This window comes from Podarcis cretensis (genome assembly GCF_951804945.1).
Source record: "Podarcis cretensis genome assembly, chromosome: 14".
In the NCBI taxonomy this organism is placed as follows: Eukaryota; Metazoa; Chordata; class Lepidosauria; order Squamata; family Lacertidae; genus Podarcis; species Podarcis cretensis.
Genome location: NC_137183.1, coordinates 18527552 through 18545484, shown reverse-complemented (window position 1 = coordinate 18545484; position 17933 = coordinate 18527552). Strand labels below are relative to the sequence as shown.

Sequence of the window (17933 nt, the reverse complement as noted above, 5' to 3'; positions counted from 1 at the left end):
GGCTGGATCTGGCTCCCGAGCCTTAGTTTGCCTACCCATGCATTAGTGTGTCAGTTGCAGTGTGTAAGTGTCTCTCGTGAACACTCCCCACACTCTTCCCGGGGCTGGAAAGGGGTTAGTTTAACCTCCGGTTTGCTAGTAAAACTGAATTACTGTGTCGCGAAATGATGCATGTCTAAAAAGTGTGTCACCAACACGAATAGCCACCAACATGGAAAGCTCTGGCCTGCAGGATACCATATAGCTGAACTTGGTGGTTTGTAAACCATGGTTAAACCCAAGATCTGAAACTTGGAGCAGCCAACACAGTGCCCTCCTGATGTTGTTGTACTTCAACTCCCACCAGCCCCAGCCAGCATGGCCAACAGCCAGGAATGATGGGAACTGTAGTCCAGCAATACCTAAAAGGCCATAGATTTCTCATCCCTGGTTTAAACAAGCCATAGTTCCTTGGATTCTGACACTACGGTAAATAGTGGGAGCTTTAATTTTGTTATCTGGAGTGAAAGAGGCAGAGAGGGAGAGGTTCACTGTCAGAGCCACCCTGGGTCCCAGCTCACAAGAGACCAAAGTCCAGTCCAAGTTATATACAAAAGGTTTTATTGAAGATCATTGTCGTCATTACATCCAAACTCCGTGGCTCCACATCTGTTACCCTTAGATGTTAGAAGTCCCCTCTGAGTCCGTCCCTCCCCTGCACCAATTTAAGAGGCTTGTGCTGCTCCACCTTTTCCTCTCCTTCCTTTTCCGCAGGGTCTTCCTGCCCCCCTGTGTTCCCTCTTTCCGGGACTCCCCAGAGGCTGAGTCTTCTCCTGCCTGCTGCCCCCTCCTTCGTGCTTTAGCACCAGGCTCCTCCCCAGAGCTCTCCCCACTTCCGCGCGCCTCCACATTTGAACTTGGCGCGCGTACGTTGCTCCTGACCTTCCTTTCAACAGCCACACTGCTCCCGGTACTGCTTTCCGCCCCTTCCGGCAGGACGTCTTGCCCCGATCTCCTTCCCCCCTCTGCTCCTTGTTCTGTTCCTCCCGACACACTGGTAACTCCACCCTCTTCACTCCGTTCCGGTGGAGAAGCAGGTCTCGATCTCCAACTCCCACTGGCGGTTCCCCCTACGTTCCCCTGCTCCTGACTGCTTCCCCCTTGGGCTCCCCTTGGCTTGACCAGGGGGGCTCCCTTTTGGGAATCCTCCGATTCACTGGACGGACTCATGGACCATCTCGGGTCATTGTCGTCCTCTTCCTCGTCAGGCTGGAATCCTTCTCCCTCACTCTCGGTCTCCTCCCTCCTCTGCGCCTCTCTCCCTGAACCCCTGACATCCATCCCCCCCTCGAAGCCCCCCCTTCCCCCCTCCCCCCCATCGGGTGCGGGTTGTGGGAACTGCAGCTCCTCGGAGGTAGATGCAGGATACAGTTCGGCTACGTCCATGACCTCTGCTGGCAGCTCGGTGTACGTGTGTTCGAATTCGGGTTCTTCACCCAAAATGTTCGCAGTTCCCTCTTCCATTGCTACTTCGTCTGGTGCTGCCGGCCAAGGCCCCTTCAGCCATTTCTTGCGCCAGGCTTCCTCTGGTTGCTCATCCCACCAATAAGAGGGCTCTGTGTCCACCCCCGAACACGATCCCCTGGGCGAGTTTGAGTTCGGCGTTCTTTCCTCGGCTGAAGAAAAGCCGTGGAAAGTGCTGCCTGAACATGTGGGGGTAAAGAGCCAGTCATCGAAGTACTCGGCTGGCATGGGTCTATGTGGGAAAAGGGCATGGAACTCGTCCTTTAAAAGAGGTTCGTCTAAAGCGTAGTCCGGCACCCACCCACTGGCACTGACTGGTGCACCCTCTCTGACTAGAAAGTATTCTATTCCCTCTTCCCCCCATCTCGAGTCCAGGATCTCTGTGACCTCGTTGAGTGGTTCGACCCTAGGCGATCCCTCCCTCCTAGGTGACTCTGTGCGTGGCTGCGGTACTGTTTCAGACTCCTGAAACCTGTGCGGGGAGGGCCAGTCGAAAAGCCACGGGGTTGATCTTAGCCTCCACCTGGTATGGTCCTAGCTGCCTGTGCCCTAGCTTCTTCTTGGCCAACGACTTGGTTGGCATCGCCTGGGCCGCTAACCACACCCAGTCCCCCACCTGGATGTCCTCTCCCACTCTTCTGCCTTTGTCTGCCTGCACCTTATATGCTTGTTTGGCTAGCTCCAAATGTCTCCGCAGCTCCTCGTGCACCTCTTGTAGTTCTGCAGCGAACTGGTCGGCCTCTTGCGGCTCCCCCTCTCTTGGTGCTACGAACCCCGGGAAGGTCCTGGGATGACGTCCATTGTTCGCGAAGAACGGCGTCACCCCCGTCGACGCATGCTTCGTGTTGTTGTAGGCAAACTCCGCCATCGGTAGGTAGTCCACCCAAGCTGTGGGTCGCTGATTTGCATAACATCTCAGGTACTGCTGCATGATCGCGTTGACCCTCTCGGCCTGGCCGTTGGTTTGTGGATGTCTTGCCGACGCTAGGTTGATCTTGACGCGCAGGATACCTAGGAGCTTCTGCCAAAAATTGGAAATAAACTGGCGCCCCCTGTCGGACAGGATGGCCCGCGGCAGCCCATGCGCCCGGAACACGTGGTCGATGAAGAGCTTGGCGGTCTGTTCCGCCGTCGCCACCTTCGCGCAGGGAATGAAGTGCGCCATCTTGGTGAACAAGTCCACCACCACCAGTACCGCCGTCTTGCCTCTGGAACTGGGCAGGTCAGTGACGAAGTCCAGCGCCACCCTCTCCCACGGTTGCTGTGGTGTTTCCAGTGGTTCCAGCAAGCCCGCCGGCTTCTGGTGTACTGGCTTGGACCTCTGACAAGTGTCACATCTGGCGACGTACTCCGCTACTTCTCCTCGCATCTGGGGCCACCAAAAGTCCCTGGCCACCAGTTCTATTGTCTTCTCCCTGCCGAAATGGCCCGCACTGGGAGCGTCGTGCAACTGCTGCAGAACCTTTGCTCGGAGCTTGTCGCTCGGCACGTAGAGGGCACCCTTGTGAGTTAACAGTCCGTCGCGTAACTGGAACTCATCGTCTCTCAGCGAACCCCTACGCAGCTCCTCTATTTTGGATTGTGCAAACTGATCTACCTGCAACGCGCGTCGCACTGCGTCCAGGTCGACAGCGATGGCAGCGCACGCCCACGCCTGCGGTGCAAAAATGTGCCTGGCTGCTATTGGCGCCGCTTCCTCAAGATATTGCGGTTTCCTGGAGAGCGCATCGGCTATAACGTTGGAGTCCCCTGGGACGTACTCTATCCTGAAGTCGAAATCCGCGAAGAACTCTGCCCAGCGCATGTGTCTTTGGCTCTGGAGTTTCGCCGTGCGCCAATACTCTAAATTCTTGTGATCCGTGCGGACCTGCACTGTGTGCTTGGCTCCAATGAGGAAATGTCGCCACGCTTTGAACGCTGCGTGAATGGCTAACAGCTCCCTGTCCCATATGGTGTAGTTTTGCTCCGCTTTGCTGAGCTTTCTGGAGTAAAAGGCACCGGGTCTCCAGTTTCCATGTGGATCTTCTTGCAGGAGTACGGCTCCAACCGCTCTGTCTGACGCGTCGGTCTCTACTCGTATGGGCTTGCCTGGATTCACGTGCAGCAGCTGCTCCTCGGAGGCGAAAAGGCTTTTAAGCTTCTGAAAAGAGCGCTCCGCCTGTTCCGTCCACACGAACCTCTTTTTCTTGGAACTGAGAGTGTCCGTGATCGCTGCCGTCTCCTTTGCAAAACCTCTGATGAATTTGCGGTAGAAGTTGGCGAAGCCGATGAATCTTTGGACTTCCTTCCGATTGCGAGGGCTCTTCCAGTCCAACACCGCGCGGACCTTGGCGCTGTCCATGGCCAGCCCCTTGTCGGACAGCTTGTAGCCTAGGAAATCCACGTCCGTCACATCAAACTGGCACTTCTCTAACTTGGCGTAGAGCTTGTTCTCCCGTAGTCTCTGCAGGACTTCCTTTACGTCCTTCTCATGGGCCTCCTCCGTTTCCGAAAAGATCAGGATGTCGTCGAGGAAACACACGCATTTCTTGTAGAGAAGTCCCGCTAGCACGTGATGCATAAATGCTTGAAAGACGTGAGATCCATTTTGGAGACCAAATGGCATCACTCTGTATTCGTACGTGCCCAGAGGCGTGAACATGGCCGTCTTCCACTCATCGCCCTCCCGGATGCGTATGAGGTTATACGCTCCACGCAGATCCAATTTGGTGAAGATCTTCCCCTTCCTTACGGTTGCCAGGAGATCATCTATCTTGGGCATGGGGAAGGCCTTGGGTTTGGTCTTACTGTTTATGAATCGATAGTCCACAATGAGTCTTTTTTGGGGCGTGTCCTTTTTCTTTACAAAGAAAACAGGACTGCCCCCCACCGCTTTCGATTCTCGGATGAATCCGCGCTTCAAATTGTGCTCTATGAACTCCCTGAGTTCTTGCATCTCGTCCTCAGACATGGAATACAGCTTTGCAGTCGGCAACTGCGCCCCTGGCACCAGGTCGATGGCACAATCATAAGGCCTGTGGGGCGGCAACTGGTCAGCTTCCTTCTCGCAGAAAACCTCCAGGAACCCCTCGTACTTGCGGGGTACTGCCTGCACCATGCCAAGTTGCAACTGCTGCTCAGCTCCCTCCTCCTGGCTGGACTGGATGCAATGTTGAGCACAGTACGATGAGCAAAAGGTGATCTGCCGTTGGTACCACGCTACAGCAGGACTGTGTCTCTCCAGCCAACTCATGCCTAATACTATAGGCGTGTCTGAAAGGCGGGTGACATTGAAGCTGATGACTTCTCGATGATTTCCAATCCTCATCACCATGGGAGGCGTCTGTTGCACAACTTGTCCTCCTAGCAATTTCCTGCCATCCACCGTGACTACGTTCAGAGGTGTTGTCGCTGGCAGAAGCGCTATGCGATGCTGCTTGACAAAGTGCGTCCCCACAAAATCTGCGTTGCTCCCAGAATCAATCGTGATGGGGACTTCCAGGGTGGTTCCATTCGGCAACTGAAGTGTTGCAGTGAGCTGCACCGCTGGCTTGGGTGGTAAAGGGTCTGTGCGTTGCAAAAGCGCTGGGGACTGCTCTACAGATTCGCCTGGCTGAGCCCCAGCAGCTCTGCTTCCAGCCAGGCACTGTCGTTTCCCTGAGGTTGCTCTGCTTGCATCATTTCTGCTGCAACAGTTGCTAAAGCTGCAGTGTGTTTCTGCAGCCTCTGGGGACACTCTTTCGCCATGTGCTGTGCACTGTCGCAAATGTAACACTTCCTGGTCCCTCTAGGAGGCTGTGCCTTTACTGCACCGGAAGCTGGGGCTCTGGCTGTTGCTTGAGCCTTAGCACCACCAAGTTCCATGGGCTCCTCCCCCTGCCTTCCCAGTGGCGAAGGATGTGACTGACTGAACTCCCTGGGGATGAAAGAAGACGTCCTCGCTGGTGGACGCACCTGACGTTCTTCCTCAGTGTGCCAAGGACGTCCCTCGTGCCTTATCCCAATCGCCAAAGCCCTCTGCACAAGCTCCTCCAGGGTCTGGGGTCTGTCTCCCCTGGCAAGTTCATCCTTAATGGGACCGCTGAGCCCCTCCCAGAACAAATCCCTCACAGGTGCACAATCCTTCTCCCAGCTTAGCGCAGTCAGTAAAGCAAAAAATCTGGAATGGTACTGACGCACAGTGGCTTTGCCTTGCCGCAATCCAAAAATTTCCCTGCGTGCAAGATCCACATCTACAGTTGACTGGAAGCAGGCATCCATTGCTTTAATGAATTCATCTGCATCGCGGCGGGCAGGGCCATCTTCACGCCACAAATTGCGCAACCAGTCTCTGGCCGGCCCATGCAAGTGAGAAACAATAAACCCCACTTTCTCCTCCTCATCTTTAAAGTCATGACGAAGCAAGTGCAATGCATACAAAACGTCTGCTCTGAAACTGGGGTAGTGCTTCAGGTTCCCATCGAAGTGGGTGACTAGGCTGCCCCCCCTCCGTCCAAGTCCAATCCCTTCTGATCTGGACCCTGGGAACCCTTCCCTGCTTGCACGTTCCCACCTGGTTTGCAGGTCCTGGCAGCGCTTCTCCATTTCGTCATGCTTCTTCTGAGACGCAAGGACTGCAGCAGTGAGTTCGGAAACTGTAGTTCGCAGAGCTGTCAACTGCTCCTCCGCACTCATGGCTGTCACCGTTCGTGAGCTTTGCAAAAAAAAATTTTTGCGTTCTTTGGAGGGGACTTACTGTCAGAGCCACCCTGGGTCCCAGCTCACAAGAGACCAAAGTCCAGTCCAAGTTATATACAAAAGGTTTTATTGAAGATCATTGTCGTCATTACATCCAAACTCCGTGGCTCCACATCTGTTACCCTTAGATGTTAGAAGTCCCCTCTGAGTCCGTCCCTCCCCTGCACCAATTTAAGAGGCTTGTGCTGCTCCACCTTTTCCTCTCCTTCCTTTTCCGCAGGGTCTTCCTGCCCCCCTGTGTTCCCTCTTTCCGGGACTCCCCAGAGGCTGAGTCTTCTCCTGCCTGCTGCCCCCTCCTTCGTGCTTTAGCACCAGGCTCCTCCCCAGAGCTCTCCCCACTTCCGCGCGCCTCCACATTTGAACTTGGCGCGCGTACGTTGCTCCTGACCTTCCTTTCAACAGCCACACTGCTCCCGGTACTGCTTTCCGCCCCTTCCGGCAGGACGTCTTGCCCCGATCTCCTTCCCCCCTCTGCTCCTTGTTCTGTTCCTCCCGACACACTGGTAACTCCACCCTCTTCACTCCGTTCCGGTGGAGAAGCAGGTCTCGATCTCCAACTCCCACTGGCGGTTCCCCCTACGTTCCCCTGCTCCTGACTGCTTCCCCCTTGGGCTCCCCTTGGCTTGACCAGGGGGGCTCCCTTTTGGGAATCCTCCGATTCACTGGACGGACTCATGGACCATCTCGGGTCATTGTCGTCCTCTTCCTCGTCAGGCTGGAATCCTTCTCCCTCACTCTCGGTCTCCTCCCTCCTCTGCGCCTCTCTCCCTGAACCCCTGACATTCACCTTGGGCCATACATTATTTCTCAGTCTAATCTACCTCAAAGGGTTGTTGTGAAGATAAAATGGAAGGAAAACCTTGTTGTTCACCATTCTGAGCCTTTTGAAGGAGGATGGGATGTGAGCATAATAAATAATGATGATGCCCTGGCTAGAAGGCAGAGCTTTGAACTGGAAAATCCTCTGTTTGGTGGGGGAAATCCTACCCCCCCCCCAACTCAGTAATTCATTAAATGCTTTTTGCTTATCTATAGCAATAAATCATTAGTCTACAATCTCACCAATTTTCTTTCCCTCTGCCTGCATTATTTATTTTAATTTTCTTTCAGTAGATTTATAGCTATTTTTTTCTGCCCAGAAAAGACAAAGCAGCTAAGAATCTCATTTCAGCCGCCTGACATACAGTAGAAACATTTAAGATGCCGTAACAAAAACAAGTAGCAATTAGCAACAAGTTGTTTGCAACCAAATAAAAGGAGTAATCGATCACAGGCCCAGAAGCTGCTAGAAAATGATAGGTACGTCTTAACGGTCTTAACTTTGCTTAAAAAGCAAGCAAAGATGGCACCTGGTGGATCTCCCCTCGAAAGTGTTCTACAATCTTGGGGCCACCACAAAAAGACCCCATCTCCTCTGCCCATCTACCCTGCCACTCATGATGATGGGACTCAGAGCAGGATTCCTGATGATCAGGAACTTTTATATGGAGAATGGTGGTTCTTGAGGTTTCCTGGGCCTAAGGAAGTTTAATTCAGTTTGCATTTTAAGTAGAACGTTCATAATTTACACTTTCCCAAAACGACAAAATAAGCGAAAAACAGCCATACTTTGAAGCTCGCACTTCTCTAAATATTGCACATGTCAGTTGTGTGTAAGTGGGGAGATGCGTATACGGTATGCATATGCGTATACGGTATGCAAATTGAGATCTCCGGTGTTGAGTTAGGATGGCTATGTAGCCAAAATAGGGCTGCTAAGACAATAGGGAGTGTTGCATCCTTGAAGGTGGAGACCCTAGATTTCTGCAAGTAGGAAAAAAATAGTGGGGAAACCTAAGGGGGCTACTTTTCTCCTGGGAAAAAAAAAAGAAATAGTGCAACGAGGGCTGAGCATTCTGTGACCACAGAATGCTGGGTGTCTGTTGTGGGGAGGTGAAAGAAACTACCCTGGAATGGAGTATCCCCCAAAAAGGGCTTGGCTGGCTGGTGCCTTAAACAGGATGCAATATTAAGGAAGTTTCGACAGCAGGCAAGTTTCCTTGAAAGACAGTTTGGCCGCTGCTTGTGGTCTTGTTCTGTCTGCTGGGGTGAACTTGCACAGCTTACATGATTTATGTAATTAATTAACGTAAATTAGATCTGTTACATTGACATTAACATTATTCCAACCCATTTCTATACCATTCCATATGCTTAAACCAGACTTCAATGGCAGTTCAGTCTTAGTCATCAGTGATGGGACACCATCCTCTGCCACATCTAATGGCCACAGGCAGGCATTCGGAGTGCCGGACTGGCCACATGGCATACACACCGCTCTGTTCTCCCATATTTTGCTGCCTTTCCCCCCCTCAGCCTCTGCCAACTGAGGCAAACACCTCACTGTCTAACAGTGATGCCAGCCCTGGCACAAACTGGTATAAACTTTTCTTTTCTTTTTTCTTTTTTGGTGAGCCATTTGTTTTATCTATTTACTTCTAAAGAAAATACCATACTTTCCTGTATATTAAAGGTAAAGAGACCCATGACCATTAGGTCCAGTCATGGCCGACTCTGGGGTTGCAGCGTTCATCTTGTTTCATAGGCCGTGGAAGCCGGCGTACAGCTTCCAGGTCATGTGGCCAGCATGACTAAGCCGCTTCTGGTGAACGCCGTTTACCTTCCCGCTGGAGTGGTACCTATTTATCTACTTGCACTTTGACGTGCTTTCGAACTGCTAGGTTGGCAGGAGCAGGGACCGAGCAACGGGAGCTCACCCTATCACGGGGATTCGAACCGCCGACCTTCTGATCGGCAAGTCCTAGGCTCTGTGGTTTAATCCACAGCACCACTTGCGTCCCTTTTCCTGTATATTAGATGAGGGTTTTTTTACTCCAAAAGAAAGTAAAAAATGGGTGGGTCATCTTATACATGGGTAGTGCAGAGGGGGAAAGGGTGATTGGTTGCATCCACGAGCAGGATCTAGTGATTGGGTGGGTGAATGGTGTCTTCTGCAAGGGCTGCTTTCGATTGGCTGCTGCTTTGTCAATTTGGCTTGCGTCACTTGCGATTGTGAGTGTTTGCCAGTTGGGTGAGTGATATTCGGTTTGGCATCCACCCCCCCTAAAAAAAGCTCAACAACTCTGGTCAATTCCCTCAACAACTCTGTGCCATCTCCCCCCATTTTCTTGAATTTGAGCCCCCCAAAATAGGGGGCGTCTTATACACGGGGGCGTCTTATAGACGGGAAAGTACGGCACTTATATACAGGGCTTTTTTTCAGCCGGAACTCAGCAAAATGCAGTTCTGGCACCTCTCAGGTAGGCACCATTGCCATTCTAAGAGAACGAGTGGGGTGTTCACAGTGAGTTCTGACACCTATTTTTCTAGAAAAATAGCAATGAATACACACAGAGAGAGACCGGAGTTATGTTGCTTCTCTAGTTTTGAGAAGGCAACAGAAATTTAAGCGCTTGCACTCGTCAAATAGGTCAGGTCCAGGAAAAGAGAGCAAGTCGTTGTATAATGGCAACAGAGAGTCACTTATGGAAAAAACAAATGGTTGCAAGTTCCCTCAGTTCAAATTGCATGCAGATTTGACATCCCAATTTTTGCTTTGCTCCCCACCCCCACACTCCCAATCACTTTAATGATTCACATTTCATTTCCCCCATCTGGAGACTTTCAGCCGTATAAACAGTTTTACCTGTCTTTCCTAACTCTCCTTCTGTTTCCTCAGGTCACAACAGATTTGACTTCTAGAGAAATGCTTTTCAGAGGTAAGTGATACATGGAATAATCTTTTGTACAATGTTGTTCTTTTCCATTAAAGTACATACGCTTCAGGTTACAGACTCCGCTAACCCAGAAATAGTACCTTGGGTTAAGAACTTTGCTCCAGGATGAGAACAGAAATCGTGCCGCGGCAGCAGTGGGAGGCCCCATTAGCTAAAGTGGTGCTTCAGGTTAAGAACAGTTTCAGGTTAAGAACAGACCTCCGGAACGAATTAAGTACGTAACCAGAGGTACCACTGTACTGAATCCGCCAGATCATCACTTACACCCAGTGCTGTTTTTCTCAAAAGAGAGGTGCCAGTGCTTACCATTCATTAATTCATTCATTATATACCGCCCTATACCTGGAGGTCTCAGGGCAGTTCACAAAGAAGATCACAATATATAACAATGAAATAAAAACAATAATCCAATAACACCCCCCCCCAAAAAAAGAGCCACCTTTTAAAGGCTATAGGATGTTGACAGTGCTGGATTTACGTATAAGCTAAACAAGCTATAGCTTAGGGCCCCACTCTCTTGGGGGCCCTCAATAAATCTAAAGGAAAAAACAACTGGATATAAGATAATATAAAAAATAAAAATAAAAACCACATACAGCAACAGTGTCTTGTGTTGTGTAGGCTTCTATGATGTAAGTAATGGGCCCCACCTGCTAGCCTGCACCCTAAAATATCACTGGTTTGCTATTATTATTTCATGTTATAGCAAGTTTCTAGAGACTAGATTATGAGCCTTTGTAAATTGTGTTTCTAAAGGAACTTTTGTTATTGCCCAATGCCAGTGTGTTTGCATTATTAAATTTGTTATGAATAAAAAATCATTTTAAGTTAGAGCTTAATTTTTTCCCACTATTAATATACTTCTTATTTGTATTTCACTATTAATATACTTCTTAATTGTATTTCAGTTCAACAATTACTTTTATAAAATACATATTTTGTGATGTGCAAATGGCTTTAGATAGAGTGGTGCCCCGCAAGACGAACGCCTTGCAAGACGGAAAACCCACTAGACGAAAGGGTTTTCCGTTTTGGAGGCGTTTCGCAAAACGAATTTCCCTATGGGCTTGCTTCGCAAGACGAAAATGTCTTGCGAGTTCCTGCGGGGTTTTCCCCCTTCCCCCCCCCCTTTTCCTAAGCCCTAAGCCGCTTATCAGCTGATCTGCTGATAAGCCGCTTATCAGCTGATCCGCTAAAAGCCGCTAAACCGCTAATAGCGCTAATCCGCTAAGCTGTCAATGGGCTTGCTTCGCAAGATGAAAAAACCGCTATACGAAGAGCCTCACGGAATGGATTAATTTCGTCTTGCGAGGCACCACTCTACCTATTAGCTCCATAAATTACCATACAGCATATAGGTAAAGGTAAAGGTACCCCTGCCCGTACGGGCCAGTCTTGACAGACTCTGGGGTTGTGCGCCCATCTCACTTAAGAGGCCAGGGGCCAGCGCTGTCCGGAGACACTTCCGGGTCACGTGGCCAGCGTGACATCGCTGCTCTGGCAAGCCAGAGCCGCACACAGAAACGCCGTTTACCTTCCCACTGGTAAGCGGTCCCTATTTATCTACTTGCACCCGGAGGTGCTTTCGAACTGCTAGGTTGGCAGGCGCTGGGACCGAGCAGCGGGAGCGCACCCCGCCGCAGGGATTCGAACCGCCGACCTTTCGATCGGCAAGCCCTAGGCGCTGAGGCTTTAACCCACAGCGCCACCTGCGTCCCCAATACAGCATATATTCAACACACAAAAAAAACCCAGCAACAATTTGTTGTTGACAAAGGACAGCTGGACATATAAAGGGCCCCATTATCTTCAGTAGCTTAGGACCTCATCAATCCTATGAAGGTTGTTGATCAGGTCAAGGGAAGGCCTGGTAGAAAAGGAACATTTTTGCCTGGTGCCTAAAGATGTACAATTAACTCTTCCCTTGTTTTCGGGGCTGTGGACAAATCATTATCTAGTTCTGTATTGACTGGCAACAGCTCTCCAGGGCAGGCTTTCTCAAACTGGACCCTCCAGATGTTTTGAGACTACAATTCCCATCATCCCTGACCACTGGTCCTGCTAGCTAAGGATCATGGGAGTTGTAGGCCAAAAACATCTGGAGGGCTGAGTTTGAGGAAGCCTGCTCCAGGGTTTCAGGCAGGGTTTTCTCCCAACTTTACCTGGAGATGCTGAGAACTCAACCTGGGATTCCTTGCAGGCAAGGCAGATGCTGCAACACTGAGCTATGGCCCTTTCTATCAAAATTCGCCAGCCTATTTGTGGGTGGAGAAATTGGGGGTGCCATTTCACTGAACTTCTCCAGGGGAAGGAGAAACTCACCAGCACTTTGTTAAAGATGGAGGCTCACCATTAGCAGGGACAGTTATTGCTGTTTTTTCTAAAAAAAAACTAACATTTGTTTTCGCTGCCACTTCAATGAAGGAGAGAATCAGCAAAGGTGTTGGCAGTCTGGCAGCTATTTTGCTTCCTCCACAAACTCCCCAAACCTTGCATCATTTTGGGGGTATCGTTTGCGTGAAATGGTCACCACCACAAAACATGGTGAAGAATATTCTGCCCAGTGACCACCTTTTTTCTGGAGCAGGGAGGGGGGAGAAGGAGAAAACTATATCTCCATAAAAAGACCTCTGAGAAATGTTGAATCAGATTTACTTGCAACTCAGGGAGGGGGGCCTCCAACCTTTGTAGGACTCCCCCCCCAGCCCCCCAGCAAGCTATTTATTTATTTAACAAATTTTATATTTCGCTTGATTGTAATAAAACCTCTAAGCACCGTACAAAACTATTAACAAAAAAAATGACCTATGAATGATGGGAGTGGGCGGGCTACACATTTCTCCTCCCTGCCGTAATCAATAAAACACATTGATAAATTGTGTGTTAAATGGTTATTCACTGCTGAATGTATAAAGCACATTCAGAGACCCTTGTGCATATTAATACGTATTGTGCAATACGATAAGCCGCAATCCCATGCCCACAAAAATGGGAGTAAGGATGGAAAGATCTGCCCATTTTGGTTCACCAAGTTTCTCATTTTTCCAATTTTAAATTCAGTTCTCCACATGTTGCAGCCCTTTGTGAGATATATATATAGACAGACAGATGATAGATAGATATAATCCTCATGAAAATTCACCAGCCTTTTAGTGTGAATTTTCCATAACAAACATACTTTTTTATGCAGTTTTGACCAGTGTACCCATTTTTGGCGAGCAACCTTCCCTAATAGAATGGCTCTTGTAGGTTATTTTCACTAATATATTCATTTGTTATGTACACCTTCCTTTGATATATGCATTTTTGTAAACGTTGGCTGGGAAACTGCGTCGCAAATTCGGATAAGGGCGAATTTTGAAGGATAGCTGTGTTTTGGTTCATAAATAGTTTCGGAAAGTGTGGATTTGATGGGTTCGGCTTGCGGTGCATTTTCAATCAAATTTCTCCTGCATCCCTAACTTGGGAGTAAACCCCATTGAAGGCAATGTGAATAACATCTGGCCAGGCATGCATAAAATTTTGTTGTATATTGTCATCCTGCATATAAGCAGCATCCAAACCCTGGCCATCCTGGTGTCTCCGAGAAGCTAAGGGCATCAAGCGATTAGACATCATTTTCTCATCCCAATGCCCACAGTTCATAGGCACCCTGCCTCTGAACATGAAAGTCTTTTTTTTCCCAAATACATTTTTATTGAGGTTATACACATAACAAACATACAAACAGATACAAAAGAAAAAATTATAACCAAAAAAAAAAAAAGCGTCAAGATATACAAGCCAACTTTTTCCTCTCTCTAACTATACAAAGATAGATTAATCTGGCTGTTTCACAAAACAGTAAACGATTAAACACACACACACACACACACACACACACACACACACACATCTGGGTACCATGCTCCTCTTAGACCATGAATCCATTTAACTCATGGTCATCCATTGCTACCTCTTAAATGAATTAACGGCACATGTCGAGTATGCACTGTGTGATTATGAGTGGGTAGTTAAGGACATAGAAAGTTGCCTTATACTATGCCAGGCAGTGGATCTCTCTAGCTCCATCATTGCCTACACCAACTGGCAAAAGCTCTGCCTATGTGGTCCAGCTGAAGATTGACGCTGGGACCTCTTGCGTTCAACACAAATGCCCTACCACTGAGCTAATCGCTCTCTCTTCCCCAAATGAAAGGAACATAAGAAAGTGCCTTATACTCAGACCATTTGTCCACCTGGTTCAATATTCTCTATACAGGCTGGCAAGGTTTCTCGGGGGTTTCTAGATTACTTTCTCCACCTTACCTGGAGATGGCAGGGATTCAATCTGACACCGTCTGCAAGCAAGGCTGCAGCTCTAACCACAGGTGCATTGCAACTAAACTTGTGGTTCCACAGGGCCATACAAAATGTCACCAGATTCTGTGGAATCAACTCAGTAAATCTGGACTAGGGGAAATTAACATATTCCTTTGCAACAGATGAGGAGAAGGTACATTCTGATTCAGATTATCACCCTTTCTACTTTCTCATTGTTACTTTCACTGTTGCAATGGAATAACTTTAATGTCTGACTTTTTCTTTCTCTGCAGTTTAATGGGTTTTGTCCCATTTGAAAGGGAAACATTTTCTTATTTCTCAATCACACAAGAAAAGCTATTAAAAACTTCCTTATAACCACTTAATTAAAAAAAAAGAAACCGGTTATACACACAGTATATGAGAAGAAATAGCTATAAGCCCTTGATGGTGTAGTTTCTCACTCCAATTACCTTTAGAGATAATCCATCTGCAATCGTGTGAAATTTACTTTGGAATAAGCTTTGCAGAAAACAGAGGCATTTGTATTCCAATATAAAGACACAGACTCAGGCTGTAAAGAGACTCAGGCTGTAAAGGCTCATGAGAAGTTTTAAATAGCATTCCCTTCACAAAAATAGATTCGAAAGACTAACGTTATTGTTACATTTAATGCTCCTTGCTGAATTTTGGCAGCAAAAACAAATACATTTGTGTAACTGAAATAAATACAGATCATTCACTTTCATTGTGTTGAGACTTTAACAGTGTGATTTCCTCTATACATTTTTTTAAAAATGGCTATGTGTGGTTTTAAAAGATGAACATATTTCAAAATAGCAGTAAGGTGTTCTTTTTTAAAAAAAGAAATCCTCATGTTGGTCTCTTTAGTGATGTAATGATGAATTAATATCATGAATTCGTAATAAAATAATTCAAAATGGGTTCTATAGTTTCAGAGTTAGAGACACACACCCCAAATCATTGAGGCTGAGATATTTTGGCAGGCCTACTTTAAGAATCCAAACTCTTATCTTCTCTGCAACACCTACTTCATTGAAAAGAAACAGATTCTTTGCTCCATTACAAACTTTACATCCCACCATGACCCACTCTCTGTCAAAACACTGGTAATGCCATTTCTGAACATCTGCTTCAGTACACAAACATGCATTTGCTTGAAGTATCCTTTGCGTGAAAGCTTATAACAAAATTCACCCTCAGGTAGAACAAACTGGAAACTGATCACAGGCACTGTAGTCAAATACAGAATCTCATTCTCCATCAAAGGAGCCATTCCTGGATATTGACAAATGGAACTCAGCGACTGCCTGTTTTTCAGTGGGAAAGTCCTTGTACAGTCTCGGAGCTTCAATGCCAATCCATACACACAGTTTTGTCTCACAGTCAACGGCTTTCGCTATTTGCAAAATGCAGCGTACAGGTGAGCAGAGCTAGCAGGCTACAAAGCAACCCTTTTCTCTAGGAAACAACTGGGGGGAAATAAGAGTTACCAACCTCTCAGAACTTGTTCAGTCCAGGAGTACCAAGCAGTGAGCTCTTCCCTGCGACGCGTCGACGCGATACAGAATCTTTGAGCATCCTTGCGTAGCGGTGAAATTCCTCCAGCTGATCCAAGAAACCCCAGAGGACCAATGAGAGATTCCCCTTCTCCTCTTGACACCAGCCCACGTCTGGAAGCTGCCTCCCCACTCCCTTTGTTGCCACAAAGCAGCCAGGTTTTCCCAGTTGCTAACTAATTGCAGGAAACCGTCTCTGCTGCAATATCAGAATCGCTTGCTGCATTGGGCTCGCGGTGGATCGAGCGGGGCTGATCTTCCGAGCGACACCTGCTTGTGTCAAGCCAGAGGGGCTCTCCCTCCTCCTCCTCCTCCTCTTCTGTTCGGCACAATTCACCTCCTGGGGGGCTGCGTGTTCCTGATCATCACATCCACGCCACTGTCCAGGGCTTTGCTGTCTGCAGTCCCTTGCTTGCCCTAGCCAGAGGCTGTGCAGACAGCCCATTGAGGGGAAAGGAGCTAGATGCACAGCACTGAGGACCAGATAAGAAAGATGGGGAGATTTTTAGTTTTGCATCAGCCCAATGGCATTGCCGTGGTACCATTTGAAAAAGACCCTTTGCCTGCTTTATACCTTTATCCCTCTACCCCACCCCCCTTATAATTTGCATGCAGAGCCAGAAAGCCCAATTTTCCAGCACTTCCCCCTCCCCACATCATAACAAGCAATAAAGAGCAAAGGAGGAGGGTTAAGTCTTGTAATGCATTGTATTTTGAGTGGGGAGCAGGAAATAGAAGTTATTTCTTTGTCCAGGCTTGTGCACAGTGAACGAGTACAGGAGTGGAGGGGTCAGGAGGAGAAAGCACATCAGACAAAATTGAAATTGAAATCCAAGGACCAGATTACCATTTTGTGCTCTTTAATACATGTTTGAAAGCTGGCGACTTGTCCCTTGAAGCAGCAGCGGCGGGTCCCTGATCCAGAGCCTGCTTTTAACAGCCGCTGAGAATCATGAAGCATCTATTGTGGATTTACACTGCAATTCTATGCATATGTTTTTTTTTTCCTTGTAAGTCCCTCTGGGTTCATTCCTAGTAAGCATGCTTAGGATTGCAGCTTTATTGTCCAAGGGCGCCTCCAGACTGGTGTCTTGGATACAATCATGGTGCATTCATGCTGGAATTAAACGGGACTGTTCACACATCATTTCGCTTTATTTGTTGGCTCTGTGATGCTTCCCCAATGTCGCCGCAACATTGCCATCGTTGCCATCTGAAAGGGCAGTCTTTGTACTATATTGCAACAGAAGATGGGGCAAAAAACCCCAGCAACCCAGTACAAAATTGTGGCATAAAAAGTCACAGGATTTCAGCAGGATGTTATGGGACATGCACTGATTGAAAACCCAGCAGTGTGTCCACCCCAAAACTTTTGCAGGAACATACTGCAATAGTGTGATGATACCAGATACCATCATGATCACAAATAATCATGGATGCACAGTAGAAAGGATACCTGGAGGGCCCCTAGCTTGAATAATAAACTCTGTTTTGTCCTCCCCACTTCCTTGAGTGGGGAGAGGTTCCAGGACCACCTTTTGGCATCCTTTCCCAAGGAGAGATCACAAGACGAACTCAGTATTACAAAGCAGAGCATATAGGGGCAAGCAGTATAGCAGATCTAAGATACAGAGGAAAGAATCTGCCCCTGGCTAGGTGCCTTCAGCTCAAAACATCTCTGGCTCACTCTGTTTCAAAAGTTGGGTGGCTACCAGACGGTCAGCATTTTGCAGGAAGGATTTAAGCGCATCCCAGAAATGTTGGCTTATACAATTAAAGGGAATCGGAGAGCTCTGTTACCCTGGTGCAACAAATCCACTTTAGAAAAGGAACATGCTTTCTGCGGCTGAGAATGTGACAGCGAAATGCATTGTAAATGGTGGAATGAATGAAGAACAGAAAAGCATATAAAGCACACACACACATAAACACCCAAGCAGGGAAGGCTGACAGTGCATCTGCCTCGTGTGCAAAAGCTCTTAGGTTCAATCCCTTGCGAATGCCCCCTTTCTGAAATTCTGGAGAGTCGCTGCCAGTCAGTGTAGACAATACTGAT

General features: G+C 48.2%; 1 protein-coding gene across 1 annotated transcript in view; it reads right to left on the bottom strand.

Annotated features, from left to right (window-relative positions):
- CTXND1 (cortexin domain containing 1) overlaps positions 1-16579 on the bottom strand; it is a 45906-nt gene extending 29327 nt beyond the window's left edge. The window contains exon 1 of the mRNA XM_079954428.1: positions 15816-16579. The gene's annotated coding sequence lies outside the window, so the exon portion shown is untranslated. The remainder of the gene's footprint in view (positions 1-15815) is intronic.
- Between the last annotated feature and the right edge of the window lie 1354 nt (positions 16580-17933).